Source organism: Emys orbicularis, chromosome 1, assembly GCF_028017835.1.
Source record: "Emys orbicularis isolate rEmyOrb1 chromosome 1, rEmyOrb1.hap1, whole genome shotgun sequence".
Classification (NCBI taxonomy): Eukaryota; Metazoa; Chordata; order Testudines; family Emydidae; genus Emys; species Emys orbicularis.
The window spans coordinates 265381278-265397373 of record NC_088683.1 but is presented as its reverse complement, the minus strand read 5'-3'; positions in this window follow the sequence as shown (position 1 = coordinate 265397373).

The window sequence follows — 16096 nt, the reverse complement described above, 5'->3', positions numbered from 1 at the left end:
TCTCATCTCACTTTTTAAAAGGATGCACTTTTTCCTTTTTTCCACCAGACTGTAGAAATGTCTTTTCCATTGTATTTTAATTTTTATGGCTGAATTTACTCTTCATGAAAGAGGGCAGATGGACAGCTGATAGGGTGGAGTTCTCTGTTTATTCATGTGTAAGCAGGGTCTGAATGAACTCTCCCTTGACAGCTAGCTGGGAGGGGGAGAGACTTCAGGAGCAAGCTGTATTTACATGAACACACCTACTCTGCTTAGATAACCAGCTCAAAGTGATCAACTTTTGCTGGTGTTGGGTTACAAATCACTTTAGTACTGAACACAGGGGTAGTGAAATGCTGTTACCAATGTTGTTGTCTTTATTGTATGAATAAATGGGAGCAGAACTGTGCTTAACCTGTTCCAAATGAGAGGATCACCCTCAGATGAAAGGACCTTGGTAAGCCAGGGGCTCAAATGCCAGACCCCTGTGAAAGGAAAAAGGGTGGGGACAAGTGTCCTAGTCAGGAGGTGTGGACTCTCCCTAAGGGTCCCTGGTCTGGTTTAACCTGTTCCTCCCCATTATTCAAAGATAGAGCTAAATAGGCTTCATTAGGAGCCTTTTGTTATGTTAAGTACTAGGGCCGCTGATTAATCGCAGTTAACTCATGCGATGAACTCAAAAAATTTAATCGTGATAAAAAAACTAATTGCGATTAATCACAGTTTTAATTGCACTGTTAAACTATAGAATACCAATTGGAATTTGTTAAATATTTTGGATGTTTTTCTACATTTTCATATATATTGTATTCTGTGCTGTAATTGAAATCAGAGTGTATATTATTTTTGATCATAAATATTTGTACTGTAAAAATTATAAACAAAAGAAATAGTATTTTTCAATTCACCTCATACAAGTACTATAGTGCAATATCTTTGTCGTGAAAGTACAACTTAAAATTTAGACTTTTTTTGTTACATAACTGCATTCAAAAACAAAACAGCGTAAAACTTTAGAGCCTACACGTCCACTCAGTCCTACTTCTTGTTCAGCCAGACAAGTTTGTTTACATTTACAGGAGATAATGCTCCCCTTTTATTTACAATGTCACTAGAAAGTGAGAACAGGTATTTGCATGGCACTTCTGTAGCTGGCATTGGAAGGTATTTACGTGCCAGATATGCTAAACATTCATATGCCCCTTCATGATTCGGCCACCATTCCAGAGGACATGCTTCCATGCTGATGACACTTGTTAAAAAAATAATGTGTTAATTACTTAGTGACTGAACTCCTTGGGGGAGAATTGTATGTCTCCTGGTCTGTTTTACCCACATTCTGCCATATATTTCATATTATTGCAGTCTCGGATGATTACCTAGCACATGTTCATTTTAACAACACTTTCACTGCAGTTTTCACAAAACGGAAAGAAGGTACCAATGTGAGATTTCTAAAGATAGCTACAGCACTCGACCCAAGGTTTAAGAATCTGAAGTGCCTTCCAAAATACGAGAGGGACAAGGTGTGGAGCATGCTTTCAGAAGTCTTAAAAGAGCAATACTCCGATGCAGAAACTACAGAACTGGAACCACTGAAAAAGAAAATCAACCTTCTGCTGGTGGCATCTGACTCAGATAATGAAAATGAATGTGTCGGTCTGTACTGCTTTGGATTGTTATCGAGCAGAACCCATTATCAGCATGGACGCATGTCCCCTGAAATGGTGGTTGAAGCATGAAGGGACATATGAATCTTTAGTGCATCTGGCACATAAATATCTTGCGACTTCAGCTACAACAGTGCCACGAGAATGCCTATTCTCATTTTCACGTAACATTGTAAACAAGAAGTGAGCAGCATTATCTCCTGAAAATGTAAACAAACTTGTTTGTCTGAGCGATTGGCTGAACAAGAAGTAGGACTGAGTGGACTTGCAGGATCTAAAATGTTACATTGTTTTATTTTTGATGGCAGTTTTTTTGTACATAATTCTACATTTGTAAGTTCAACTTTCATGATAAAGAGATTGCACTATAGTACTTGTATTAGGTGAATTGAAAAATGCTATTTCTTTTGTTTTTTTTACAGTGAAAATACTTGTAATAAAAATAAAGTGAGCACTGTACACTTTGTATTCTGTGTTGAAATTGAAATCAATATATTTGAAAATTTAGAAAACATCCAAAAATTATTTAAATAAATAGTATTCTATTATTGAACAGTGAGATTAATCGCAATTAATTTTTTTAATCATTTGCCAGCCCTTCTAAGTACTCAATGAGAGCTTAAAGCACTTGTAGTCGGGCAGTGTTTCTGCCCAGCCTGCTGAGAGCTAAAAATCACTAACAAACTGACCTACAGGGGTCACAGCAGAGAGGCAGATGGCAGCATGAGGTGATTGACGGGCAGCTGGTGAAAATGGCGAGCAGTCGGCTGGCGGGAGCGGCTGGTGAAAGTGGTGAGTAGTCGGCAGGGCAGCCAGGTGGCGAGGAGCAGCTGCTGGGGGGGGGGCAGGTTGCCAGGGGGTGAGGAGCCATGGCTGGCAAGGCGGCCAGCCAGAGCAAGCACTCAGATGGCGGTGCAGGCCAGGTGTCTTCTTCTTCAGGTGGGAGGTGAACTCACACAAATGCACTTCTCCACCCTGGGTCCTCATTGACCAAGGACAACCACTGTGAATGGGGTATGGTGAGGAAGCAGAGAGGTGCACAGAAAAGGAACTTTTGGTTGTAGAACTCTGAGGCAGAAGGCACTGCCCCACACACACTCTGGGGTGCATGTCCTGCTCACTTATGATTATGAATCCTGCTTGCAGCATTTTCCCTAATTAATGTCTGGTGACTTCCCTCCGTTCATTAAAAGTTTCCTTTCTACACTCAGACTCTGTGCTTGCGTGTGGGGAAGTATTGCCTCTCAGCGGCGCCCGGCATGTGCAGGGGCGGTGAGCTGTATGGGCCTGTGGTGCCTGGGCTCCAGCAAATTCAGGGCCCAGGTGGGTCTGGCTCCACCAATGTTCGGGGCCGGGTCCCTCCCCCAGCCCTGCCTGCTGCTCCCGTGCATCCCTGTCTGCCCTAGGCAGCGGGTGGCTGCCCCCTGCAGCTCCTTGCTGTGCTCCCTCACTGGCCGCTGCCACTGCTGGCTACAAGGGAGCGGTGCCAGGGACAGGCTGAGGCAGCTGCTGTGCCTGCAGAGGGAGAAGGGGAGGAGGCGCATGGCAGCTTCCCCCCGGCAGGTGACTTTGAGTGTGTGTAGGGGCTTATCCTGGTTGGACCTCCCTGGGGGGGCTTGGGCAAGTGTCATGCCGGGGAGGGGTCCTCCCTCCCCTGGAACTCGCTGCTGCCAGCGGGAAGAGGGCTGGGGGGGGGAGTCCCCCTCTCTGGCCCCCTGCCCCAGCCCCAGGGCAGCCTGCTTGCTGCACCCCAAACTCCTCATGCCCAGCCCCACACCCTGAACTTCCTCCTGCACCAACCCCTTGTCCCAGCTCAGAGCCTGCACCCAGCACCCAAACTCCATCCTACAGCCCGCATCCAAACTTCCTCCCAGAGCCTGCACCCCAAAATCCCTCCCTGAGCCTTAGGCAGGCTTGTGTGTGTGGTGGTGGTGGTGGTGGGGCCTTGGACCTGTTCTAGGCACCACCAAAAATTATACAAACCTGCCACCCCTGGGTAGGTGTGTAATTTTCCAAGGTTACTGGGTGGGGGCTCAAGCCGGTTCTGTGTTATATTGTTGAAAAGGAACCCCTAGAATATTGAACCTGGCCCTGGTTGCTGCCAGCTCCACCTGGCAGAAGGGTTACATATGGAACACACAAAGCACAGTCAGTAGCAGAGCGGACCCTGCCCAAACCCTCAGCTGAAGGCAATACCTGCAGTTCAGTCTCCATAGACGTTCAATCCTTGGTCTATTTGTGAGATTGCCAACCAGGATACTTTAATGTTTTTCCAATGTTTCCAGAAAGAAAGGGGACTCTAACTCTGAAGTCCCCATGTAATCAGTGCTGGTGAATATAACTTGGAGACTGATAAGTTATATGACACTGATGCTGATAAGCTTTGTGACTTGAAATTATTCCCTGATGGGTGAAATGGCAACTTTATCTTATACGTGACACAAATTGATTATAACGTATTATCTCACTGCCATCGCTATAAAAATTCATCTGAATGCTGTCTATGACTTCTGGGTTGCTCCCCTTTCATTACAAAGCAGTTCTATTCTAATCATGTATTTCATTTTAGAAGAAATACAGACTCAGTATTGTGTTGTTACCCCCTCCCCCCATTACTGTATTTCATTATGGCTGCTGTAACACTGTATCTCACCTGACCTGAGATATCCAATTGTCTCAATTAGATACAGCCTTCCATACACTTAAAGGTGTAATCCCAGGAACCTAACTTCATAAAACAGAAGCTAATTTAGCATTTGTGCATCTGATTAACCTTGTTTCTAATAACAATTGGTGGCCAGCTAATTTCTTTTATTTTTCCTGCAGTACATCAAATATAATAAGATGCACTGAACACTTACAATGTTATAGACAATTGATCTACTTCTGCTCTCACAGCAGGCCGGTTTTACTCCACTATAATCTCACTGGCCTCAGTCGAATGATTTTGAATCAGACTCCTAATCCTTGTTTAGAGCAGTTCATTCTGTCCTGTCTTTTCTCTTCCTTCTCTGATCTAGGCAGACCTAGCAAAATACTAGTAGTTAAGCTAATCATTCCTGTAGCAAGCTCAAGATGTAACCGTGAGCATCATAGAAAGAATAACAAATAAAGATTGTTGTGAAATCCCTGGTTTACCTATTTGGTCAATGGTTGTCTCAGGCAGGATGTTTGCAGACGAATGACTCCTGTGTCCATTGCAGTAACTCTATTGAAAGTCAATGCCATGTCCTGTCTAATTTAGGAGTCCTGATACCTGTCTCTAGGGTGACCAGACAGCAAGTGTGAAAAATCGGGACAGGAGGTGGGGGGGGGGGTAATAGGAGCCTATATAAGAAAAAGACCCCAAAATCAGGACTGTCCCTATAAAATCGGGACATCTGGTCACCCTACCTGTCTCCCTTGGTTAGCGGTAGAGACTCTAGGCTAATCCCACAGAATTCACTGAGTGAATTTCTCAATTTAAAATAAACCTTGTTCCCCTTTTTCAGAGTTTTGCCAGAGGGTACCTCTAGGTCTGTTCACTACAGTTTAGGAGCTACAGCTAACTTTCTTGCTCTCTTTCCTTTTTTTAGGGTCCAGATCTAGTTCAGGTAAAAATGCAGATACCAACACGGATCAAATTACAGCTTTTGATGCTGGTGGCTAAATGTCCAACCATCCTTAGTAGCTTTTCAACCAGACTCTCTTCCAGGGTGTCGATTCCAGCCTATTCAGCCAGGCTGGAGAGATACTTAATGTGTGGCTCTTTGGGGCCCCATATGTAGAATGAGTGAATAATCGATTTTTCAGTTCCAGGGCCAAACTGAAACATAATTATAAAAAAAAAAAAAAAAAGAACAAAACTGGTTAGTTTTGAACCCAAACTGATTCCCTTTCCCCCTCCCGCCCCGCTGAGACAAAAAAAGAAATCATTTTGTTCAGGTCAAAATGAAAAGTTTCAAATGTTGAACTGAAATGACATTTTGAATCAAAATGTTGATTCAAAACAAACTTTTCAGCACTTTTCATTTTGAAAATGTCATTTCAAACTGACATTTCTGCAATGGTTTGTTTTGATTTTTTTCAAAATAAACCATTTAAACACTTTTGGCTAAAACTATTCTCTGAATTTGACCCAAATTCATGAAACATTTTGTTGTCCTGAAAAATGTAATATATATATATATATATATATATATATATATTTTTACAAATTCACTATTCACTGAAAAGATTTTGTCCAGCACTCCCCACATGTGCCTATTGTGAAGTTTATTACTCCTGTCTTAATGTCAGGGATAAAGCGGGGAGGAAATAGCCAATTGACTCATTTACATGCTGAGGATTGCACTTGAGCTTCAGGTCTCCTCTGACTCACAACTAGTCTCCACCACACCTGACACGTCTTTACACTGCATTTTGAGGCATAAGGGAGAAGATGTATAAGGGGCTTGAGGCTGACTGCTGCTTAGTGTGAAGGATCATGCCTAGCTCTTCACTTTATTTGTGTGCGTGAGATGCTGCTGGATTGCAACAGCTTTGAGCTCCCTGCTGCACATTACAGCAGAAGGACTTGCAGAATCAATGCCAAAGTGAGTAGGCTGAGTACCACTGAACTAGAGGTTTCCTGGTTGCCAGGGCCAGCCATTTTCTAAAGTGGTTCCTACAGATAAAGCATTTACTTGTTCAAATAATAGCGTGTCATGGCGAAATGCTGAAATGGCTCAAGCCATTGTTAACCACATAATTGACATAGTTTTATAACGTTCTGCCTTGTAACAAGAGGAAATGAGAGATTTCTAAAGACGCTCAATTTTACCTTTTTAGATTATTTCATGAGCACATTCTTTTTGCATATTGATACCTACTAAGAGTACTGGAGAAGGCATTTCCAAGTTAGTTTTAGCACAGGCAGAAATATTTTTGATTGAACAATTTTCCATTGAAAAAGGCAGCTTTGTCAAAATTGAAACATTTTGTGGAAATGTCAGTTTAGATGAAATTTTTGACAGGAAAGTGAAACAATTTGTTTTGACTATCTAACTTAATTGAAATAATGTTGAAACATTTCATTTTAATAATAATAATAATAATAATACCTACCTTTTACATAGCACATTTCATGTTGAAACGATTCATTTCAGTAAGATAAATATGTTTTGTTTTGACGTGATCATTTTGATTCATTTCATGTTGGCTTTAATATTAAATAATAAACATATAATTTAATATAATATAAAAGTCAATGTGAAATTAATTGAAGCAATACATTCAAAATAAAATGTTTCCATGTGTCTGAATCAAATTTTTTTAGAATTTCAGTCCCATAGGTATTTTAACTTTTTGTTCCTAGTAAAAACAAAACAGATTTTGAAGTCAAGTAGGAATTTCACGGGGAATAGAACTTCTGTTTTCTGACCAACTCTAATTGTATTAAAATACCACCTGAATTCCTCAGTCAAAGACCATCCCTGTTCCAAAGAGTATGCAGTCTAAAAGACAAGACATAATAAGTGAGTGAAACAAACAGGGAGGTTGGGGATGGGAAGGTAAAATAATATGAATGTGATTTTACAACACTGATAGAATTTTGCTTGAAAAATGTTTGTTATAGAAGTAGTTCGTACAAGTTCGTAGTGAAGATGCACCTCCAAGGAGTGGAATCACAGCGTGATAAGAAGGGCATCTCAAATGAGATTTGATTTAAATGAAACAGTAAAGATGGTTACACTTATCATACTCAGGCCTCTCACTTAACATTTCATTCATGTCCTGCAAGAAGTAGTGGAATCTGTTGTGAGCTTCTGCACAACGAAGTTCGAGAGTTTTCACATGAAAATGTGTATAAAAACTCACTGAGCTGCACAAAGAAGTTTAGAGTTCACTTCTTGAACAATATACAACACAAATATCATCCTGACGATAAAGACAGGATGTACAAGCGGTCATAATATGCTGACATTTCAGAAAGGTAAATGAATTAAATGTGTGTTTTCAAGGTTATGATGCTAACCTATTAACCAGGAGTGACAAAGTATTGCTGTTCATCAAAAAGCTTGATTTATACATAGCAAAAAATAGTGGATGGGAACTTGGCATTTTCCCCATTGTTGAATGACTTTTTAAAGGAAAACCAGTTTCAGTCAGAGGACAGCTGGAATGCTGGGGAATAACCTCCTGAGAAGCTGCAATGGGAACTTCCATTTTACTTCCTGGAAGTAAGTGTCCTAAGCACTCTGCGTTAATGTATAAGAAATCCATTTTTTGACAATGCTGTTTTTGATGCTGAGTTTCCAGAATATTTGCAGTAAAAATTAATGGAATTCTCTTTTGGATTAATCACTATGTATATATTTCAAAGGAAGAACTGAGACAAAATTTAGAATTGGAATATAGACGTGACCAGACTGGTTCAAACCCAAGGACTAACTAGTATCATATCTTCTGTCAGACCAGATGCTTCAGAGGAAGCCTGCAGTAGTTAGATGTGGGATAATCTACTCCCCACATTAGGTTTTGTTCTAATCTTATAGGGTATATCTACACTGCAAATAAACAAAAACAGCCTACAGTAGTTAGTTTCAGAGCCTGAGGGTATGTCTACACTACGAAATTAGGTCGAATTTATAGAAGCCGGTTTTATAGATATCGGTTTTATACAGTCGATTGTATATGTCCCCACATAAAATGCTCTAAGTGCATAAAGCCGGCGGACCGCGTCCACAGTACCGAGGCTAGCGTCGACTTCCGGAGCGTTGCACTGTGGGTAGCTATCCCACAGTTCCCGCAGTCTCTGCCGCCCATTGGAATTCTGGGTTGAGATCCCAATGCCTGATAATGCAAAACAGTGTCGCGGGGGGTTCTGGGTACATGCCGTCAGGCCCCTCCCCCTCCGTCAGAGCAACGGCAGACAATCGATTCGCGCCTTTTTACCTGGGTTACCTGTGCAGACAACATACCACGGCAAGCATGGAGCCCGCTCAGCTCAGCTCAGCTCACCGTCACCATATGTCATCTGGGTGCCGGCAGATGTGGTACTGCATTGCCACACAGCAGCAGCTAATTGTCTTTTGGCAGTAGATGGTGCAGTATGACTGGTAGCCTTCATCGGCTATCTGGGTGCTGGCAGACGTGGGGCTGGCTTGCTACACAGCAGCAGCTTTTGGCAGTAGATGGTGTATTACGACTGGTATCCGTCGTCGTCGTACTCCAGTTCAATCAGAGGCACCTGGGCAGACATGCTTTGTCTCCTGGAGACTCAGTCCTGCCGGCAGTCCTATTGAACCGTCTTGACGATGATGGCTAGCAGTCGTAGTACAGTATCTTCTGCCAAGCACCCAGAAGATGCCGAGGGCTATCAGTCATGCTGCACCATCTGCTGCCAGCTTAAGATGTAAAAAATAGATGTATTCATTTGCTTCCCCCTCTCTCCGTGAAATCAACGGCCTGCTAAACCCAGGGTTTGGAGTTCAATCTTTGGGGGGGCCATTCTGTGTGACAGTTGTTTGTGTTTCTCCCTGATGCACAGCCACCTTTGTTGATTTTAATTCCCCGTACCTGTACGCCATGTCGTCACTCGCCCCTCCCTCCCTCCGTCAGATACTAGTTTCGCGCCTTTTTTCAGACCAGACGCCATAGCTAGCACTGGGATCATGGAGCCCGCTCAGATCACCGCGGCAATTATGAGCACTATGAACACCACACACATTGTCCTGGAGTATATGCAGAGCCAGGACATGCCAAAGCAAAACCAGGACCAGCTGAGGAGGCGATTGCAGCGCGGCGACGAGATTGATGAGGAAATTGACATGGACATAAACCTCTCACAAAGTACAGGCCCCAGCAATGTGCAAATCATGGTGTTACTGGGGCAGGTTCATGCCGTGGAACGCCGATTCTGGGCCCGGGAAACAAGCACAGACTGGTGGGACCGCATCGTGCTGCAGGTGTGGGACAATTCCCAGTGGCTGCGAAACTTTCGCATGCGTAAGGGCACTTTCATGGAACTTTGTGACTTGCTTTCCCCTGCCCTGAAGCGCCAGAATACCAGGATGAGAGCAGCCCTCACAGTTGAGAAGCAAGTGGCGATAGCCCTGTGGAAGCTTGCAACGCCAGACAGCTACCGGTCAGTCGGGAATCAATTTGGAGTGGGCAAATCTACTGTGGGGGCTGCTGTGATCCAAGTTGCCAGGGCAATGAAAGACCTGGTGATATCAAGGGTAGTGACTCTGGGAAACATGCAGGCCATAGTGGATGGCTTTGCTGCAATGGGATTCCCAAACTGTGGTGGGGCGATAGACGGAACCCATATCCCTATCTTTTCACCGGAGCACCAAGCCACCGAGTACATAAACCGCAAGGGGTACTTTTCAATGCTGCTGCAAGCCCTGGTGGATCACAAGTGACATTTCACCAACATCAACGTGGGATGGCCGGGAAAGGTACATGATGCTCGCGTATTCAGGCACTCTGGTCTGTTTCGAAAGCTGGAGGAAGGGACTTTCTTCCCAGACCAGAAAATAACCGTTGGGGATGTTGAAATGCCTGTCGTGATCCTTGGGGATCCAGCCTACCCCTTAATGCCATGGCTCATGAAGCCGTACACAGGCAGCCTGGACAGTAGTCAGGACCTGTTCAACTATAGGCTGAGCAAGTGCCGAATGGTGGTGGAATGTGCATTTGGACGTTTAAAAACACGCTGGCGCAGCTTACTGACTCACTCAGACCTCAGCGAAAAGAATATTCCCATTGTTATTGCTGCTTGCTGTGCGCTCCACAATATCTGTGAGAGTAAGGGGGAGACATTTATGGCGGGGTGGGAGGTTGAGGCAAATCGCCTGGCTGCTGATTACGCGCAGCCAGACACCAGGGCAGTTAGAAGAGTGCAGCAGGGCGCGGTGCGCATCAGAGAAGCTTTGAAAATGAGTTTTGTGACTGGCCAGGCTACGGTGTGAAACTTCTGTTTGTTTCTCCTTGATGAACCCTCTGCCCCCCCACCCGGTTCACCCAACTTCCCTGTAAACCAACCACCCCACCCTCCCCTCCCCCCTTCGAGCACCGCTTGCAGAGGCAATAAAGTCATTGTTACTTCTCATTCATGCAATCTTTATTAATTCATCACACAACTAGGGGGATAATTGCCAAGGTAGCCCGGGATGGGTGGGGGAGGAGGGAAGGAAGGCTGGAGGCCCCCCCACCGTGTTCTTGGGCGTCTGGGTGAGGAGGCAATGGGACTTGGGGAGGAGGGCTGTTGGTTACACAGGGGCTGTAGCGGCGGTCTCTGCTCATGCTGCCTTTCCTGCAGCTCAACCATACGCTGGAGCATATCAGTTTGATGCTCCAGCAGCTGGAGCATTGACTCTTGCCTTCTGTCTACAAGCTGATGCCACCTATCATTTTCAGCCCGCGATTCAGCCCACCACCTCTCCTCTCGTTCATATTGGGCTTTTCTGTAATCAGTCATTGACTGCCTCCACGCATTCTGCTGTGCTCTTTCAGAGTGGGAGGACATCTGGAGCTCCGAGAACATATCATCCCGAGTCCGCCGTTTTCTCCTTCTAATCTTCGCTAGCCTCTGCAAAGGAGAAACATTTGCAGCTGGTGGAGGAGAAGGGAGAGGTGGTTAAGAAAAGACACATTTTAGAGAACAGTGGGTACACTCTTTCACGTTAAATTTTGCTTTTCAAATTACACAGCACATGTGCTTTCGTTACAAGGTCGCATTTTTCCTCTTACATTGAGGGCCTGCCGGTTTGGTGTGAGAGATCACTCACGCAGTGCCAGGCAACAGATTTCGGCTTGCAGGCAGCCATGGTAAGCCACAGTCTTTTGGCCTTTTTAACCTTCTTAACATGTGGGAATGGTTTCAAACTGTAGCGGCCTCATTTCCCATACCAAGCACCCGTTGGGTTGGCCATTTAAAATGGGTTTGCAATGTAAAAGGAGGGGCTGCGGTTTCAGGGTTAACATGCAGCACAAACCCAACTAACCCACCTCCCCCCCACACCCAATTCTCGGGGATGATCACTTCACCCCTCCCCCCCGACCGCATGGCTAACAGCGGGGAACATTTCTGTTCAGCCGAGCAGGAACGGGCACCTCTGAATGTCCCCTTAATAAAATCGCCCCATTTCAACCAGGTGACCGTGAATGATATCACTCTCCTGAGGATAACAAAGAGCGATAAGGAATGGATGTTGTCTGCATGCCAGCAAACACCGGGACCATACGCTGCCATGCTTTGTTATGCAATGATTCCAGACTATGTGCTACTGGCCTGGCGTGGTAAAGTGTCCTACCATGGCGGACGGGATAAGGCAGCCCTCCCCAGAAACCTTTTGCAAAGGCTTTGGGAGTACATGAAGGAGAGCTTTCTGGAGATGTCCCTGGAGGATTTCCGCTCCATCCCCATACATGTTAACAGACTTTTCCAGTAGCTGTACTGGCCGCGATTGGCAGGGCAAATTAATCATTAATCATTAAACATGCTTGCTTTTAAACCATGTGTAATATTTACAAAGGTACACTTACCAGAGGCCCCTTGTGTGCCCTCAGGGTCTGGGAGCACGCCTTGGGTGAGTTCGGGGGTTACTGGTTCCAGGTCCAGGGTGATAAACATATCCTGGCTGTTGGGGAAACCGGTTTCTCCGCTTCCTTGCTGTGAGATATCTTCATCCTAATCTTCCTCGTACCGCGAACCCGCTTCCCTGTTGCGTGATTCTCCATTGATGGAGTCAAAGCACACGGTTGGGGTAGTGGTGGCTGCACCCCCTAGCATCGCAGGCAGCTCCGCGTAGAAGCGGCATGTTTGCGGCTCTGCCCCGGACCTTCCGTTTGCCTCTCTGGCTTTGTGGTATGCTTGCCTTAGCTCCTTAATTTTCACGCGGCACTGCTGTGCGTCCCTGTTATGGCCTCTGTCCTTCATGGCCTTGGAGACCTTTTCTAATATTTTGCCATTTCATTTACTGCTACGGAGTTCAGCTAGCACTGATTCATCTCCCCATATGGCGAGCAGATCCCGTACCTCCCATTCGGTCCATGATGGAGCTCTTTTGCGATCCTGGGACTCCATCACGGTTACCTGTGCTGATGAGCTCTGGGTGGTCACCTGTGCTCTCCACGCTGGGCAAACAGGAAATGAAATTCAAACGTTTGCGGGGCTTTTCCTGTCTACCTGGTCAGTGCATCTGAGTTGAGAGTGCTGTCCAGAGCGGTCACAATGAAGCACTGTGGGATAGCTCCTGGAGGCCAATAACGTCGAATTCCGTTCACACTACCCCAATTCCGACCCGCTAAGGCCGATTTTATCGCTAATCCCCTCGTCGGAGGTGGAGTAAAGAAACCGGTTTAAAGGGCCCTTTAAGTCGAAAAAAGGGACTTAGCCGTGTGAACGTGTCCAGGCTTAATTCGATTTAACGCTGCTAAATTCGACCTAAACTCGTAGTGTAGACCGGGCCTGAGTCTACAGGCTGGGCTTGCCCTTTGGAACTAATAATAGCCATGTAGGCATACCCACGAGGACTGAAGATAGGGGTGGGTTTTAGAGCCTGAGCTCCAGCGTAGGCAGGAACATCTACATGGCTATTTTTAGTGTCATAGTGCAAGTTCAGACCCAGGCTCTCAGATTCACTGTTGCGGGTATTTTTTTGAAGTGTAGACATATCTTTAGAGCAGGGAAAGTCAATAAGCAGACCGTGGGCCAAATCCGGCTCACCAGACACTTTTGAAGGAAGCCCTAAATCTTCTTATTTACTTAGCATTATTATTATATTTTTAAATGATTTTCTCTGGAGTCTGGACCTGGACTATACCTTGACCAAGAAATTAGGACCTTGACAAAAAATAATTGACTACCCCTGCCTAGAGCTTGTCTATAGGGAGAGATTTTTTTTCTCATTAACCTATGGGTGTCTTTTTGAATTAAAATGCCTTGTGTCCACACAAAAGTATTCTTTTTTTTTCTTCTAAATTATCTGGCCTGAAAGTAGATTAAGTTCTTTTTGTGATGAGTTAATTCAGAAAAAGGTATCTGTGGATGCATCTGTATTTCAGAAGAACTTTTCTGCCTCTGGGCAGTCCTCCCACAGCTATCCCACCCTATATTGTGTCACATCTGGATCAACCTCCCTGTTTACCTGTCCACCCTCTACTACCCTGCTTAAATGTTGGTGCCCAACCAGGCTCACCCTATTTGCAATCACATATTCCCAAAGTTGCATTCCATTCTCAGCATTATTCATACTACCTTGCATGACTTTCTCATAAACAAACTAGGGAAATACAACTTAGATGGAGTTACTATGACTGTTCTTAATGTGTTCTTTGAATACTGAGTGGGGAGTATTGGCCTGGGAAGGTTGCAGGGGAGTTTTGCTGGGACTGTCTGCATTGGGGATGGGAGACTTTCCCTGAGGGAGGATACCTGAGCATGTAACATGAGAATCCAGGAAGCGGGTTGGAGGCCAGGTGACACCTCTGCCCGGGAAACTGGACAAAGGCTGGGGGAGGAGCCGGGGGGAGGCTGAGTAAGAGGGCTGGAGGGAGTTGCAGTTTTGAGCTGGCTGGGGAAATGGAGAGGAGCCCAGATGGGCTCTGGTCCCCCAATGGGGCTCTGGCCTCCCTCCCTCCCCTCCCCCGATGGACCTAACTGAGGGGGTCCTGTTGTCTGTACCTGCAAGATCTGTCTTGGACTGTGTTCCTGTCATCTAAATAAACCTTCTGCTTTACTGGCTGGCTGAGAATCATGGTGAATCACAGGAAGCCAGGGGTGTAGGGCCTTGTCATCCCCCACACTCCGTGACAGTTACTATAAGGTGAGTGCATAACTGGTTGGAAAACCATTCCCAGAGAGTAGTTATCAGTGGTTCACAGTCAAGCTGGAAGGACATAATGAGTGGGATCCCACAGGGATCAGTTCTGGGTCTGGTTCTGTTCAATATCTTCATCAGTGATTTAGATAATGGCATAGAGAGTACACTTATAAAGTTTGTGGATGATACCAAACGGGAAGGGGTTGCAAGTGCTTTGGAGGATAGGATTAAAATTCAAAATGATGTGGACAAATTGGAGAAATGTTCTGAAGTAAATAGGATGAAATTCAATAAGGACAAATGCAAAGTACTCCACGTAGGAAGAAACCATCAATTGCACACATACAACATGGTAAACGACTGCCTAGGAAGCGGTCCATTTCCTGGACACTACTGCGCTAATAAGCGATGCTCACATAAATACCACCCTATACCGGAAATCTACTGACCGCTATACTTACCTACATGCCTCCAGTTTCCATCCAGGACACATCACATGATCCATTGTCTACAGCCAAGCTCTAAGAGACAACCGCATTTGCTCCAATCCCTCAGACAGAGATAAACACCTACAAGGTCTCTATCAAGCATTCTTAAAACTACAATACCCACCTGCTGAAGTGAAAAAACAGATTGAGAGAGCCAGACAAGTACCCAGAAGTCACCGCCTACAAGACAGGCCCAACAAAGAAAATAACAGAACACCACTAGCTGTCACCTTCAGCCCCCAACTAAAACCTCTCCAGCGCATCATCAAAGATCTACAACCTATCCTGAAAGATGATCCCTCACTCTCACAGATCTTGGGAGACAGACCTGTCCTTGCTTACAGACAACCCCCCAACCTAAAGCAAATACTCACCAGCAACCACACATCACTGAACACTGTGGGACAGTGCTGGGGGCAGGGACAGTGTGCGGAGCTGCCTCCCTTCCCCCAGGTGCCGCAGAGACGTGCCAGCAGCCGCCTGCTTCTGGGAGCGGCGTGGGGCCATGGCATGCAGGCAGCCTGCCTGAGCCCTGCTGCGCTGGGGCCCCCCTTAGCCTGAGACCCTGGGCTGTAGCCCCTAAAGCCCCTGCGTTAAATGTGGCCCTGACCATTGCAGCATATCTTGCTGGTCTGCCCATTGCCTTTTTGAATAAGACATTTCTTTGTCATTTGGTGACATGCCTTGAGATAACATCCTCCAAAGAAAGGACAACTTTAGAGGCACGTGTGCAATTACTAACCTATCCCCTGCTGCCCTCAAAGGCATCAAACCCACCCCCTGCCCATAGAAAGGGGATCCCAAAGAAAGGGGAAATAAGGTGGAAAACATCTTAACTTTTCTAAGCTCCCCCCGACTGGGAAGAGACTCTGGGAATAATATTCCAAAACTGAGGAAAAAGCAATGTTTTGTCATTGTTGACACGGAGACAGGAATTAATACAATAATTACTTGTTCTGTTCCTCAGCCTGCCCAGCTCTTGCAGCTGACAGGGAGCCAGTGCGGCCCTCACAGAGATGAGTGTTATCAACCTCACAATGCCTGACAAACCTTTAGGTCAAAAAAAGGACGACAAGAGATGAAATGTTTGGAGACCTTATGTCTGCACCGCAGCGATAAGAGGAGTGAAGGGAAGTCTCCTTGCAGAGAGAGGAGCATAGAGAAT